At 45.9% G+C, this 16010-nt stretch overlaps 1 protein-coding gene across 7 annotated transcripts in view; it reads left to right on the top strand.

The window, feature by feature from the left end:
* The window catches only part of TRAF3IP3 (TRAF3 interacting protein 3), a 140574-nt gene that overhangs the window by 17429 nt on the left and 107135 nt on the right, over window positions 1-16010 (top strand). Inside the window, exon 1 of one of the 7 annotated variants that reach the window (XM_073615758.1) lies at window positions 2041-2228. The exons of 3 other annotated variants lie outside the window; for them this stretch is intronic. The gene's annotated coding sequence lies outside the window, so the exon portion shown is untranslated. Of the gene's footprint in view, window positions 1-2040; window positions 2229-11786; window positions 11938-11962; window positions 12101-13921; window positions 14049-16010 lie in introns of those variants that run through there. 3 more of the 7 variants (XM_073615759.1, XM_073615756.1, XM_073615757.1) reach the window with 3 other exon arrangements.

The raw sequence follows: 16010 nt of genomic DNA, 5'->3' as shown, positions 1-16010 counted from the left end.
CAGTGCACAACATGCTAAAACGCACAGCATGCCCAAGCACGTCAACGCCCAACTGTTGAAATGTACTCAACACACACACTACAATGTGAAGGGACCCTTTAGAGAAATTGGGGGCATACACCGGATTTCAGGGGTAACAATCAATAGATTCTCACAGCTGGGATGGCAGGTGTATGTGAATAGCGGTGGCCTTCGGCTCCCTGGCTTCGTTCACACCTTGAGCAGAACAATTTTCAGGCGTTGAATGCTTTTCAATATTTGAAAGTTTTCGAAGCGTATTACAAGCATTTTACACCTGCAGCTGTTTCTATTTTAGCCAATAGAAAGTACAAGGAGCAGGCGATTAGGGGTGTTGTTGCTGTTTTGCCAGAAAACATGCAAAAAAACCCTTGTAAAATGCTCATGTTGAGTCTATGGGGCCAATCTGCCTCAGTAGAGCGACTTTTAGTTGTTTTTTATTTGAGAGTTTTTAGACATGTATTGCAAGCGTTCTAGAAGCATTTTACAGCTTCAGACATTTTTTGTATAGCCAATAAAAAGCACTGGGGGGGTGGAGGATATTAGGGCTGGAGAGCTGCTGTTTGAGCAGAAAACCAGCGACAAACTAGCTCATAAAACGCTCATGTTACACATTTTCAGGCGTTCCCATTGAAGTCTATGGGGCCCAATCTGCCAAAAAGAACAGGGGTTTTGCTTCAGGCGACAGAACACTCACATGAACAGGAGCCATTGAAATGAATGGGATTGATTCCCCCATCATAACATGATGGGGGGATCCGTCAACAGAGGGAGGTTTCTCCACCACCTTGTTGCTCAGGTGTGAACGGGGTTAATCTGCCTCCAATCTGCCTAAAAGAAACTTGTTTACTTTGTTGAGCGACAGGCGTTTTGCTACAGGTGACAAAACGCTCAGATGTGAACAGGGGCATTGAAATGAATGGGATTTTTTTTGTCGAGCATATTAGAGCTACAAGCAGAACATCGCTCAGGCATGAACGGAGCTGAATGAGGCTCCCTGCACATGGTACTGATGTATTAATGCCAAATCTTCCTGGCACAAAGTTCCTGCTGAAAACACAGGAGTATGGTTTGTATAGTTTTACTGTTTACATGCATATACCCACACTAAAGTTCTTCTAATCTTTCAGGGTCCAGCAGTAATCATCATCTCTAAGATTCCCTTCACACTGGGGGGGGGGCGTTGACGGTAAAACGCTGCTAGTTTTAGCGGTGCTTTACTGTCATTTTAGCGTGAGCTATTCAGCCGATAGTGGGGTGCATTTAACCCCTGCTAGCAACCGAAAAAAGGGTTAAATGCACCTGTGTAGCGCCGCTGCCAAAGCACTTTGCAGGTTAATTTCAATGGGCAGGAACGGTGTGTACAGCGCTCCAAATATGCTGCTTGCAGGACTTTTTTTAACGTCCTGCCAGCACAGCGTCCCAGTGTGAAAACACGGAAAACACGCAGGCTTTCACACTGGGACTGCAGGGGACATTTTTTTTCAGGCCCAAAAGCACCTGAAATATGCCCCAGTGTGAAAGGGGTCTAAGGCTGTAGTCACACCTCAGCAATTTAAATCGTGGGCAGATTTGCCGTGATTCTGCCCGTGATTTCAAAGCGCCGAGGTGTGAATGACAAATCGCAGAACGCACATTTGAGATGCCTCTCATTTGAATGGCATCGAAAATCCCTGGGCAGTTCTGCCAGGATTGTCTCATGATAAATTGCGTCAACCTGCATCGCGTGAAGCTTGTCACCCAAAAAGTTCAGCAGCTACTTTTGGGCGACATGCTGCCTTCACGCGATGCGGATTGCTGCATGACAATCGCGGCAAAACCATGCCGTGATTTTAGGTGCCATTCAAATGAATGGCATCTCAAATGTGTGTCCTGCGATTTTCATTTACACCTCAGCGCTTTAATAAAGCTGGCAGAATTGGGGAAAATCTGGCCGCGATTTAAAATGCAGAGGTGTGAATGCAGCCTTACTGCAGATTTCAGCTGAAAGAATAACGTGATTCTTGTCCCCGAATTTTACAGACTGGTCCTAATTACCTCTATGAATGAGGCCACTCCCTGCACATGGTACTGATGTATGAATGCCAAATCTTCCTGGCAGAAAGCTCCTGCGCAATACTGAAGAGTATGGTCTGTATAGTGCATCCATTTACATGCATATATGCACAGAAAAGTTCTTCTAGCAATGATATAGACTACTATTCAGAGAGGTAATTTTTTTTGTGCGCATGCGCGACTGACCAGCAGATTGAATTCTTTTTTTACTTATCTAAACATGGTGCTAGTTTACTGGTATTTACTCCTCTGTGTGTACAGGTCCATAAAAAGCAATAGCTGCATTAAGATCAGTGAGGCACAGGTATTTTGCTACAGTGGAAATGGCAGCAGCAGGAACCTATTGATCCCGGCTGCTTTTTTTGACAGGTGTGAGCGCCTAGCTGCAGCCGCTAAAGCCATACACTTCAATGACACTTTATGTGTGTCCAGCAGCGATCACTGCAGGTAAATCTCCAACTGTGCGAATAGCTGTGGCCACCAACAACCTTACTAAAGTGTATGGATTGGCAGCCACAGATAGTCACTCACACCTGTCAAAGACAGCAGCATGAATCCATAAATTTGCCGCATTGCAAATGGCAGCAGCAGGAAACGCCCCTTAAAGGAGTTGTAAAAGCAGAAGGTTTCTGTAATTCTATGCATTAAGATAAAAAGCCTTCTGTGTGTAGCAGCCTCCCCAGCACCCCCTAATACTTACCTGAGCCCCATCCCTTTCTAGTGATGTCCACGAGTCCCGGAGAGAGAGGGGGTGGGGCTGAATGGCAGCTCCGTGTCGGAACGGACACATGGAGCTGCAGCTTGGCTCGGGTGCCCTCATAGCAAGCTGCTTGCTGAGGGGGCACTCGACAGGAGGGAGGGGCCAGAAGCAGCGAAGAAGGACCCGAGCAGAGGAGGATCGGGGGTTACCCTGTGCAAAACCACTGCACATAGGAGGTAAGTATAACATGTTTGTTATTTAACCACATCAGCCCCGGAAGGATTTAGCCCCTTAACCACCTCAATACAGGGCACTTACACCCCCTTCTTGCCCAAGCCATTTTTCAGTTTTCAGCGCTGTCGCACTTTGAATGACAATTGCGCGGTCATGTTACACTGCACCCTAATTAAATTTTTATCATTTTTTCCCCACAAATAGAGCTTTCTTTTGGTGGTATTTGATCACCTCTGCGGTTTTTATTTATTGCGCTATAAACAAAAGAAGAGGGACAATTTTGAAAAAACACAATATTTTTTTAATTTTTGCTATAATAAATATCCAATTTTTTTTTTTTTTTAACAAATTTTTTCCTCAGTTTAGGCCGATATGTATTCTTCTACATATTTTTGGTAAAAAAAAAATTGCGATAAGCGTATATTGATTGGTTTGCGCAAAAGTTATAGCGTCTACAAAATAGGGGATAGATTTATAGCATTTTTATTATTTATTTATTTTTTACTAGTAATGGCGGCGATCTGCAATTTTTATTGTGACTGCGATATTGCGGCGGACACATCGGACACCTTTGACACATTTTTGGGACCATTCACATTTATACAGCGATCAATGCTATAAAATTGCATTGATTACTGTGTAAATGTGACTGGCAGGGAAGGGGTTAACACTAGGGGGCGCTCGAGGGGTTAATGTATGACCTAAGGAGGTGATTCTAACTGTGGGGGGAGGGGACTGACTGGGGGAGGTGACCGATCGCTGTCCCTATGTACAAGGGACACGCCATCGGTCTCCTCTCCTCTCTGACAGGACGTGGATCTGTGTTTACATGCACAGATCCACGCTCCTGCTCTGTTACCCGGCAATCGCGGGTGCCCGGCGGACATTGCGGGCACGCGCACCGGGTCCCGAGCGACGCATCGGGCACGCGCGCGCGCCGCCTAGTGGCTCGGGAGGGCGAGGACGTCATATGACGTCCTCCCAGAACAACAGAAGCCTCGTCCCGCCGTCATATGACAGTGGGCGGTGGCTTAGTGGTTAATGACCCGGCCATTTTTTGCGATACGGCACTGCGTCGCCTTAACTGACAATTGCGCGGTTGTGCAACACTGTACCCAAACAAAATTGACATGCTTTTTTTTTCCCCACAAATACAGCTTTCTTTTGGTCGTATTTAATCACCTCCTGTGGTTTTTATTTTTTGTGCTATAAATTAAAAAAAATAAATAACATTTTATATATATATATTACTTTCTGCTATACATATCCAAAAAAAACCCAAATGTATTCATCAATTTAGGCCAATATGTATTCTTTGTGCAAAAGTTATAGTGTCTACAAAATAGGGGATAGATTTATGGACTTTTATTTTTTTTTATTGTTTTTACTGGTAATGGCTGCGATCTGCGATTTTTTTTTTTTTTTTTTTGGGGACCAGTGACACCAATACAGTGATCAGTGCTAAAAAAAATGCACTGATCAATGTATAAATGAAACTGGCAGGGAAGGGGTTAACACTAGGGGTGATCAAAGGGTTAACTGTGTTCCCTAGGTGTGTTCTAACTGTGGGGGAGATGGGCTCACTGGGACAACACAGAGATCACTGTTCCTGATCACTAGGAACAGCAGATCTCCATGTTGTCCCCTGTCAGAACGGGGATCTGCCCTGTTTACATAGGCTGATCCCCATTCTGCCTCTCTGTACTGCGATTGCAGGTCTCTGGCAGACATCGAGTCCGCCGGACCCGCACTCGCGCCCACAGTATCTCATGCACAAAACGATGAAAAGGTACGTCGTTTCAGGCTGCGGGCCACCCTGCCGCAGTATATGTGTGGTGGGCAGTCAGGAAGTGGTTAAAAAAAAAAAAATAGGCTTTGCAATCACTTTAAGCCGGCCATATACAGATCAAAGTTCAGCAGGAACTGGATACATTTTGGTCCATCTATGGACAGGCTGGCGATCGACTGACTTCAGTACAACCAGCCTATCAGGTTTTTTTCATTTGATCATTGCCCCTGGCTATAACCACCAAGCAGTGATCATTGTATTCTAATGGCAGAGAAACTTCCCGCTGTTAAGGGATTCCCCCATCAACACTGAATGTTATGATGGGGAATCGAGCAATTTTCTTTCCTTCAACCCATGGTTTGAAGGAAAGAAAAATGCAAAATGTTTGGCCTGTCTTATGCCTGGCGCACACAATGAGATTTTGTTTAGTATGCTAGTCTCATATCGAAAATGAAGAATTTACTAAAGTTATGAAAATTCTCATATGACAGAATAAAAATTTGTGAGTGATGTAATGTATTGTATTTGTATTTTTGGACAAACACTGTACTGATTAAACTAAAATCGTATGATCTGGTATCGCATAGCTCCCGACTGTCCCTCATTCCTCCTCATTTGTCCCTCATTCCACCTCATTTGTGGGTTTAACCAATCTTGTTTTCCTGTCGCATCATGGCAGCATACACTTTGGGTTGTGACTCCGCCCCTCACAACCTGATAGGACCACATAGCTATAAATTGTAAAGATGGCCCCCGCCCCAGTATTCTCTTATTTTTCCTCACCTGAAGGACCGAAGATGTCAGAAGCACCCCCTTACCGAATTCGCCCCAGCCAGGTTCTAGCCTCTCCTGGGTGGAAGTCCTTGCCTGTACAGCCTCTAAACGAGCTAGATGGAAGGAACCCCACTCTGGTGATCTCAGGGGTATGTGCGGCTCCAGTATAAGCCTTAAATAGGCTTAGTTGTGTGCAGCGGTCTCCATTTGCCTTTTTCATCCTGTGGTGTGGCTTTCTGGGCATTGTGGTTCCCCTCTGTTTCTCCCCTGTGCGGATGGGCGTCTCGGCGCTTCCGCGCATGCGCAGTGCGTCCTGGCATGTTTGCCAGGTTCCAAGATGGCGCCGAGCATGGCTCGGCGCTACTGCGCATGCGCGGGCGGGACGTGACCCCGGCGGCCATGGCGGTTCTTTTAAAAAGGCTCAGACTGTCATTTTCTGATGCCTCCAGTTTCCTGAGGATATTTGATGGTATTATCAGCTCTGCTTCACCTCTGGCGCTCCCCCCCTGGGGTAAGTGTTTTCTCTTTTCTCCTGGTACCCCTGATTGTCTGCTTGCATGTTTATACCTGCCTGTATCTCTACCAGGTGTATCATAGTTTTCCTTTTCCATGGAAGCCGCTGCCCCGGCAGATCACCATCAGCCCAATAGGTAAGGGGGGGGGGGGGGGTGCCCATGGTAAGTAGTGAAGATTGAAAAAGAGAGCAGGATCGTACTAATGCTGCCTAATTGGTCAGCCCTACCAGGTCATCAAGGTCGTCAAAATCAAAGCGAAGAGAGACCTCACGCAGGAGAAGCCGCTCCAGTCATAGGCGAAGTCGCTCAGCCCACAGAGGAAGCCGTAGGAGGAGCCGTTCCTACTATAGGCATAGACGTTCCCATTACAGAAGATCCCCTGCACGTAGACATCAGTCTCCTGCACATCCTTCCCGTCCAGCGGGGAATGCTTGCTGGGTATGCGGGGCCACAGCCCTACCAGACAGATTGGCCTGCCACAGATGTATGGATGAAGCCACCAGGGAGAAAGAGCTGGTCACTATAGAACCTACCGGAGTCCCTGCGCTGCATGTCTCAACTCCAGATGCGGAGGCTACAGCCCTGAGCGCCTTACCATCTCATCCCAGCACGTCAAGGGAACAAGAATTCCTGTCAGACGAGGAAGAACTGGAGGCATCAGCAGGGTTTGATTTTTCGCTCATAGGACCCTTCGCAAAATCGGTCAAGGAAGCGATAAACTGGGAGGAACCTGAGGAGGTACAGCAGAAACAGAGGAAGTATTTCCTGAATCGCAAGAAGGTGCCTGAAGCCTTTCCATTTATAGAGGAACTGGATGAGCTTATTAAAGAAGAATGGCAGAATCCGGAGAAGAAAATTAGTCTTTCCAACAGACTTACTAAATTGTATCCTCTAAAAGAGCCCAAGGTATCTCCCTTGGTTTCCCCTCCAGTGGTGGACGCCTCTTTGATGCGCCTAGCCAGGCACGTGACGCTCCCCATTGAGGACGCAGTGACGTTCAGGGATGTACTGGACAGAAAGGTGGATACGGACCTTAAGAGGGCTTACGTTTTTGCAGGGGGTGCCTGCAGACCAGCAGTGACACTGGCCGCCGTCGGGAAAGCTATTTCCGGTTGGTCATCAAACACCGCAAAACTCATTGCCGAAGGCGCAGATCAAGACCAGATCATTAAAGCCCTACAGGAACTCAGTCTCGCAGGGGACTTTGTGGCGGAAGCCTCTGTGGATACCATTAGGTCCGCTTCAAGATCCATGTTAGCTACTGTAATGGCCAGGAGGGCGTTATGGCTTAAACTCTGGTCGGCCGACCCGGCCTCAAAGTCCAACTGGTGCCAGATTCCATATGGTGCAAAGCTGGATACAGCAATATCCAAAGTGACAGGTGGGAAGTCAGGTCTTATCCCTTCAGACAGAAGACCAAAACAACAAAGAGCGCCTCCCTTCAAGCGCAATCTCCCAGAAAGATACAGGGATGCAAAATTCTATAGGCCTGGGAAGGAGTACAGGAGAACTTGGAAGAACCCTCAGACGTCCTTCCTCAAATTCCAAAAAAACAAAACTCCTGCTTCCAATGAACAGAAACCTTTTTGAAGGTATGCCCGCCCAACCAGCGGTAGTGGGTGCCAGGCTCACAAGATTCAAGTTGGTTTGGGCGGAATTGATAAAAGACCCATGGACAGTATCCACCATCCGGGTCGGGCACAGGTGGTCGTTCAAAGACCGCCCCCCCAAGGGGTCACTTCTGCGCAACCAAGCTTCCTCCTTCCAGAGAGAAAAGGTTGTCCTTGGTCCAGTATATCCAGGATCTGTTAAGGAAGCAAGCAATAGTGGAGGTCTCACCATCCCAAAGAGGTCAAGGTTTCTATTCCCCACTCTTCCTAGTAAGAAAGAAGTCAGGGGACTTTTGTCCTGTCCTGGACCTAAAGAACCTCAACCGGTCAATCCGGGTAGAAACGTTCAGGATGGAAAGCCTTCAATCAATCCTCCAAGCGATGAATCGGGGAGATTGGATGCTCTCAATCGATCTTCAAGACGCATACCTGCATATCCCGATCCACGCAGAGTTCCAGAGATTCCTCCGTTTCACTATAAACAGCTGGCACTTCCAATTTCGAAGTCTTCCGTTCGGAATCTCCACCGCACCCAGGACATTCACGAAGGTCCTATTGCCCGTGATAGCAAACTTGAGAGAGAGAGAGGACTGAGAGTCCACCATTACCTGGACGACATCCTGCTTCTCTCAGACAACAAGGAGTCTCTCATCCAGCATCGGGAAATCCTGGTCTCCACTTTGCAGTCCCTAGGGTGGCTGATAAACTGGAAGAAAAGCATTATTCACTCCACTCAGAGAATGGTCTTTTTGGGGACCGAGCTAGACACGAGAGAGAACACGGTAGAGCTTCCAAGGGAGAAGATTCCTCCCCTAATTTAGAAGGTGAAGAAGGCTATCTCAGCCAAGAAGCTACCAGCCAGAACATGCCTCAGTATCCTAGGCTCCTTAGCATCCACCATTCCGATGGTCCAGTGGGCGCAATGGAACTCGAGCCCTTTCCAAATTTCCTTTCTGCGCCAGTGGAACGGTATCTCAATGTCCCAGTCGATTTACACCCCTCAGGAGGTGAAGCAATCATTGCTGTGGTGGACACGGCCTCGCAACTTGAGAAGGTGCAAACACATAATCACTCCTCACCAGGAGACAGTGACCTCAGATGCCAGTCTGCAGGGGTGGGGAGCCCAGTATCAGGACTATGCGGCTCAAGGCCGCTGGCCATTCAGGACACAGGATGCAGTGACAAATGTGTTAGAGATGAGAGCAGCATTTCAGGCGCTCCTGTCCTTCAGCTCCCTCTTGAGCGAGAAGCATGTTGCGGTTGCCTATATCAACAGGCAGGGGGGCACCAGAAGCAGGTCCATGATGCAGGAGGTCCGTCCTGTTCTAGAATGGGCACAACTGAACCTGTCAAGTTTAAGGGCAGTCTATGTTCCGGGAGTCCAGAACGTGTTGGCCGACTCGCTGAGCAGGAATTTCACCTCCAACCACGAGTGGTCTCTGAACCCACAGGCCTACGCCCTCATATCCCGGACTTGGGGTTCACCAGAGATAGACCTGGCCGCAACCCCGGAGAACGCGAAATGCCGGAGATTCCTATCAAGGATACCATTCCCTTCGGCGGAGGGGACGGATTGTCTCCTGCACCCCTGGAATTTCCATCTAGGATACATCTTCCCTCCAACTCCACTCATAGCGAGGTTTCTCCTGAGACTCAAGGAGTCACTGGTGGTAGCAGTGATTCCCTTCTGGCCGAGGAGGCCATGGTTTACCACCCTGATGCAGCTGAATACGGCAGATCCCCTGCCTCTTCCGTTGTCACCAGACCTACTCTCCCAGGGTCATCTTCTTCACCCGAACCCGGAGAAGCTACATTTGATGGCTTGGAGACTGAAAGGGCTAGGTACCTAGAGCAAGGCTGTTCCCAGAGGGTGGTGGATACCCTACTCCAGGCCAGGAGGCCTACCACGAATAATACGTACAGGCGAGTCTGGGAGAAGTTTATCGCCTTTGCTCAACAGCAAGGTTGGGACTCATCCTCACCATCTGTGTCACAGGTCCTGGAGTTCCTTCAACTAGGCCTAGAGAAAGGCCTTAGATCAAGTACCCTAAAGGTTCAAGTCTCGGCCCTGTCCGCCTTGACAGGAGTCAGATGGGCACAAGATCCCTTTGTGGTTCAGTTCCAGCGGGCCTGTCTAAAGCTGAGGCCTCCTAGGAAACCTTCCTTCCCAGTCTGGGACCTCTCAGTCGTACTGGAAGCCCTATCTAAGGAGCCCTTTTTTCCTAATGAGAACATATCCTTATGGGATCTGACGCTGAAAGTCTCATTTCTGATAGCCATAACATCGGCTAAGAGGGTGTCAGAGATGCAAGCCCTAATGGTCAGTGATCCATATCTGGTTGTCTTGCCAGACAGATTAGTCTTAAGACCTTCGGACCGGTTCATCCCCAAGGTATCCTCATCCTTTCACTTCAACCAGGAGATTAACCTTCCAGCACTCAGTACGGAACAGGGCGATCCTCACCCACTGGATGTCAAGGGTAATGTCCTGGAATATCTTTCAGCTACTAGATCCGTCAGGAAAACGGAAAATCTCCTAATCATTCCGCATGGATTTAGGAGAGGTCAAGCGGCATCCTCACGCACCATTGCGTCATGGCTGGTGAAGACCATCAAAAAGGCCTATTCATTGAGTAGTCATCAGGTACCTGAGGGCTTAAGGGCACACTCCACCAGGGCAGTGGCAACCTCCTGGGCGGCATATTGTAGAGTCTCGGCAGAGACAATTTGCAGAGCGGCCACCTGGTCTTCCAGGAACACCTTTATGTCCCATTACAAGGTGGATTCCGCCTGCTTATCCACAGTGGATTTCGGAAGATCTGTTATCCAGGCCAATTCTTCTATTCTTTGTTAATAAACTTAGTTTGAATTCCAACCCAGTCTTTGCGAGTTACTCCCCAAAGTGTATGCTGCCATGATGCGACAGGAAAACGGAAAATTGTATACTCACCTTTCCGTAATTTTCCTTTCCTGTTGTATCTTCATGGCAGCATACAATCTCCCACCCTTCTAAGGTGATATATATGGAGAATACTGGGGCGGGGGCCATCTTTACAATTTATAGCTATGTGGTCCTATCAGGTTGTGAGGGGCGGAGTCACAACCCAAAGTGTATGCTGCCATGAAGATACGACAGGAAAGAAAAATTACGGAAAGGTGAGTATACAATTTTCCGTTTTTTTGTGCAATTCTCCTTTAAGGGGGCGTGGCAAGGGGTGTGTCCTATGCCTGCATACTTGTGCTGATAGGTGTCTCTCATTCCCATCTCAAAAAGTTGGGAGGTATGGTATCGTACAAGAAAAATGTTCGTGCTTATCCCATCGGATAATTTAGCATGAATTGTCGTGATGGACTCTCGTAAGCTGTGTACTAACAAACAATCAGATTATAATACGATCGCTTCAAAAGCGGTATTTTTCATCCAATTTTCAGATTGTGTGTACGGGCCATTAGGCTTTGTGCCATAACAAAATTACTGAACATAAGCGCAGACCTCGCTGGCAGAAATATCCTGCGTAAAAAAAGAAGCATGCCCTGTAAAGTGCATGTGCTTACTCAGGCACAGAAACACGTGTAATTCTTTTATTTTTGCAAAATAAGATTTAAATTACGCGTAGACGTACATACCTGTTTGCACGCGCATGCGCAAACATTACTGACCTCAGGCACAGTTTTTGCAATCCAGATTTTTCTGGATCTGAATGCAGCGCAGTTTTACTGGTCTTTACGCACCATGCATGGGCCCATAGAGAGCATTTGAACTGCATTTAGATCAGTAAAAAAAAAAAAATGCTGTATTGATGAAAGTGAGATTTTATTTATGGCCATGTGCATGCACCCTAAAAATACAAAACGGTGTCCAAAAGCCTGAAAACATAACGTTTTTGGCGCCTGTGTGCATCTAAATGATTTTTTTTGTACAAAACCTTTTATTTCCTGTTTACTAGAATTCAGTTGGTTTTGTGCCCCAGGCAAGTGACACATATAACTGAAAGAACTTTTTATGTAATAAAGACAAGCTTATGACAAGAAGAGACATGTAAGTCTCCCACCTACGTGTCACCGGCCAATTACAATCTACACACAGCGCACATGGCTTGTCTGAAAACACTTTCTGGTCTCAGGGATCCAGACACAACAAAAAACTCCTGTAAAATGTTTTATCTCAGAGCCTGATAAAGAGCAGGAAGAATGCCTTTCGCCTTGTGTGGAGGACTGAGCATGTGCTGATCTCAGAGGAAGGTAAGTGCCTGCATGGACTGCTATACTGTCACTGGAAAGCTGTCAGACCAGTTTTTTTCTTTGTTGATGGAAGGGAACGGAGGAGATACTTGGCTTTTGTTTCTGTTACCAACAACTGGCAGGGCACAAAAATACCTTTTATTACTGCAGCATGTCTACCAAGGTAATTCAGAGATCAATGGTGATGGGCAATATGCATTTACTGATCTGTTTTTTATTGAACTGACAACATCAAACTGAAAAATCGCTCTGCTACTATGATATGTGCATTGTCTTTTTGTAGTACCTTATATTACCTTTGTCCTTTTATGGCTAGGTTCACACTTTTGCGTCTGCATTTTTATGCTTTTTTTTTTTTCATGCATTTTTTCATCCACTCCACTCCTGAAGTCTAGATAGAACCAAATGTGCACTGTCACGCCAAAAAAAGCACCTGTACTTCTTTCGGCACGAGATACGCATAGGCGTAAATGAGCACCATGAAAAATAATAGTAATCCTCTTGTCTTGCATTGTCGTGTGTCAGCAAACACACCTAAAATTAGAGGGTATTATTGAATATCCACCAAGTCTTTTATAGCATTTTTTGTTTAAAGTTTAAATTTAAATTGGTATTCTTTGCTAGAAAATGACCTAGAACCCCTAAACAATATTATATATTATTATTATTATTTTTTTTTTAGCAGAGACCCTAGAGAATGAAATGGTGATTGCGGTTGTTTCTTCGAGCGAGCACAGAGGGATGGGGTGCTTTAAATGTATTTATTTTTTTCCTATTTATTTACACTGTCCCTTTATTTTTTTTTTTCATTACTTTTATTCCTATTACAAAGAATGTAAACATCACTGGTAATAGAAATAAGAAATTACAGGTCCTCTTTATGGAGCGATCTGGGGTCAAAAACACCTCAAATCTCTCCTCTACTTTTTAAAAGCAAAAGATAAAAAATATTGTTTACTTCGGCCCTAGACCGGAAGTAACATCATGACATCGCTCTGGTCCTTCAAGACCATAGAGGCGATCAGAGAAGATAAAACACCAGTGAGCGGCGGGGGGAGATGACCCCTCCCGCTGCTTCGGAAAGTGATCCAGTGGCTAATTAGCTGCTTGGACCATGAGAAAGCCAGTCACCAGCTGAAAAAGAAATACCGGGGATTATGGCTGTGTGTGTGTGTGTATATATATATATATATATATATATATATATATATATATATATATATATATATATATATATATATATATATATATATATATATATATATATATATATATATATAATAAAATGCGGTTTGCAAGTTCATATAAATAGCTTGGCTTAAGTGACACATAACCTGTACATTACAAGTATGGTAGTAAAACGGGTATGTTGTTTATTTTTGTACAGTTATATTGGCCCAGCTTGGATCAATGTTAAGTATTTATATTCTACATCTGTTGACTCCTGTGCAAGCACAGAATCACTGTGGTAGTCACCGCGCCACCTACAGTGATCCTCACTGTCTTCCTGGTCCTGTACCATGTACCATGCGGTTGCCCAGTTGCATAGGAAACACAGAGGGTTGCTTGCTTAGCATTGGCACCATTCAGAGAAAGTTTTGTATTCTTAATGATTACAAGGCATTCTCTGATTGTGATGTCACCAACTCTCTGCTTAATCCAATCAGAGAACCACTGAGAAAATTGCAAGGTATTCCCAGAATGGCACCCATGCCAATTGAGCGGCACCTCTGTTGTTTATTATGAAGCAGGGCAACCACTAGGCATGAGACCTGTAAAACAGAGCAGATCCTCAAGGATGGGCCAGGTATTAAAGCTGAGTTCCACCCAAAAATGGAACTTCCGCTTTAAGTACTGGTGACCCCCTGACATGTCACAATTGGCATGTAATTTTTTTGGAATTTTGACAGGCACCCAGCTCCCACTTCCTCTCCTGGTGCCACGGCGCCAAGTGGAATTTCACCTCTTCCTCCCTCCCTTACAGGTCCCAGAAGATTGTCCAGCCATTCACAACATGTAGTGCAGCTTCCCACATTTACAATGCCAGCGGCATGGAGAGGAGGGGGAGAGGAGTGAGGCTTCGGGCGCCGCATTGCTGGACCATGGGACAGGTGAGTGTCTGTTTTATTAAAAGTTGGCAGCTACACTTTTTGTAGCTGCTGACTTTTAAATGGGTGGAACGCCGCTTTAAATGTGTAATGCTTACATTAGTCCAAGCTGGACCAAATTATTCATACCTGCAATTCAGCTTTAGGCTTGGCTCACACCTGTGTGGTTACATTCTGTGTTGATGGCTACCCATATTTTAGAGGGCAGCTCTACCCCAAAAAACACAGGCGTTTTGACGATGCATGGGAGTGCAGCTTTTCCCTGGAAAAAAAAAAACAACAACAAAATGGGCACTTATAACATCGGCGTTATAATAGCAATACAAACAATAGTTCTTTTTGACAATCCAATATAAAGTAAGCCTACTTGAAAAATCTCCTTTCATGTTGTGAGTTCTGCCTGTCTGCTGGCTATCTCTTTCCACAACTTCCTGGATTCCCTTCATACTTTGCAGTTCTCCTCTGCTGTTTACTTTCTGTTTCTAAGGACTACATATCCCATGGTGTCTTGCTGCCTGCAGGAAGTGATTCCTCCAGGCAAGAATCCTCTCAGCTCTTCTGTAGATCAGAAGGCAGACTCTGTGAAATATGTCTACTCTCAGGACAATGTGAATGTAATGTCACAGAAATCATGGAAGTACATGTGTGGGGATCTTTACAAAGTAAGTTTACAAATTTCAACATTGTTTGAATTAATAGGAGTAGGCTAGAAGTAATTGACATACAATGTAGAAATGAATATATGATTTTACATTTTCACCATTAAACCATGTGACAGTTTCAAATGTCCCATGGGACAATGGGAAGGTGTTTGTGCTTGGGTTCTTAGGCCTGCACACCTGCTGTGATCATTATGATGGAGTCCCTCTCTCCTTGCTGGATTTTTTTGTATACTCTGAAAAATACAACAGTGGTGCTGGAACATGCAAAACTCCCAGGTGAACATGAGAGGGAGATCCCACTAGACCTATAGGAAATCCAAGGGCTGACCTTGCTCACTAGTTTCCAAATACAGTATAGGTAAAATATGAATTTGTGGTGCCCTGACCTTTGAGAGCTAATTAGATTGTTGTCCATCTGTCAATGGTTTTTCTTTTGTACGTTGTTCACTTTAGTATTAAACCCAGGTTCACACTGAATTCGGGTTTGAAATCGTGCGAGTTCAGTCCGACTCCGGGGGGGGGGATGTTTTGAGAGACATCTGTGCGGGTTCCTGGCTGTATTGAAATCGCCAAAAGTAGTTCAGGAACTACTTTTGGGAATCGGTGCGGCGCTGCAAAGTTAGCGTCGCACCGATTCAGAAGGTGCCGTTGCCGGCAATAGGCTCTGATTTGGCTTGCGATTTGCCATGTCAAATCGCATCTCAAATCGACCCAATGTGAACGAGAGCTTAGAGTCAACCAGGCTAGTTGAAAATGCTTGTTATATGTTTTTTGACACACTGCCTTTCAGCTGAGAGCTCCATGGGGTTTCCATGATTGATTCCCAGCACAGGCACGCCCCACTCTTTAAGACCCCTTTCACAATGGGATGCCCATGCATTAGCGGTAAAGCTCCGCTCATACTAGTGGTGTTTTACTGATATTTAAGCGGCCCCTGCTAGCGGCCAAAGAAGGGGTTAAAAACGCTTGTGTTGCGGTGCATCAGAAAAAGTGATGCCCATTCATTGCAATCGCTATACACAGCGCTCCCAAACCGCCCCAAAGATGTTACTTGCAGGACTTTTTCTAACATCTTGCATCACCGCCCCAGCGTGAAAGCACTCAGGCTTTCACATTCGGGCGGCATGGGAGGCAGTTTTCAGGCACTTAACAGGTGCTAGGTCTAGCGCTAAAATGCCTGAAAACTGCCTCAGTGTGAAAGGGGTCTAAGGGCCGGTTCACACTGCTGTGATGCCAGACCTCGCATGTGATTTGCACCACATTGCTGTGCAGATCGCATGCAATGTCTGTGCAAACTGTATGA

Source organism: Aquarana catesbeiana, linkage group LG02, assembly GCF_042186555.1.
Source record: "Aquarana catesbeiana isolate 2022-GZ linkage group LG02, ASM4218655v1, whole genome shotgun sequence".
Taxonomy (NCBI): domain Eukaryota; kingdom Metazoa; phylum Chordata; class Amphibia; order Anura; family Ranidae; genus Aquarana; species Aquarana catesbeiana.
This window is presented reverse-complemented; position numbering and strand designations above follow the sequence as displayed.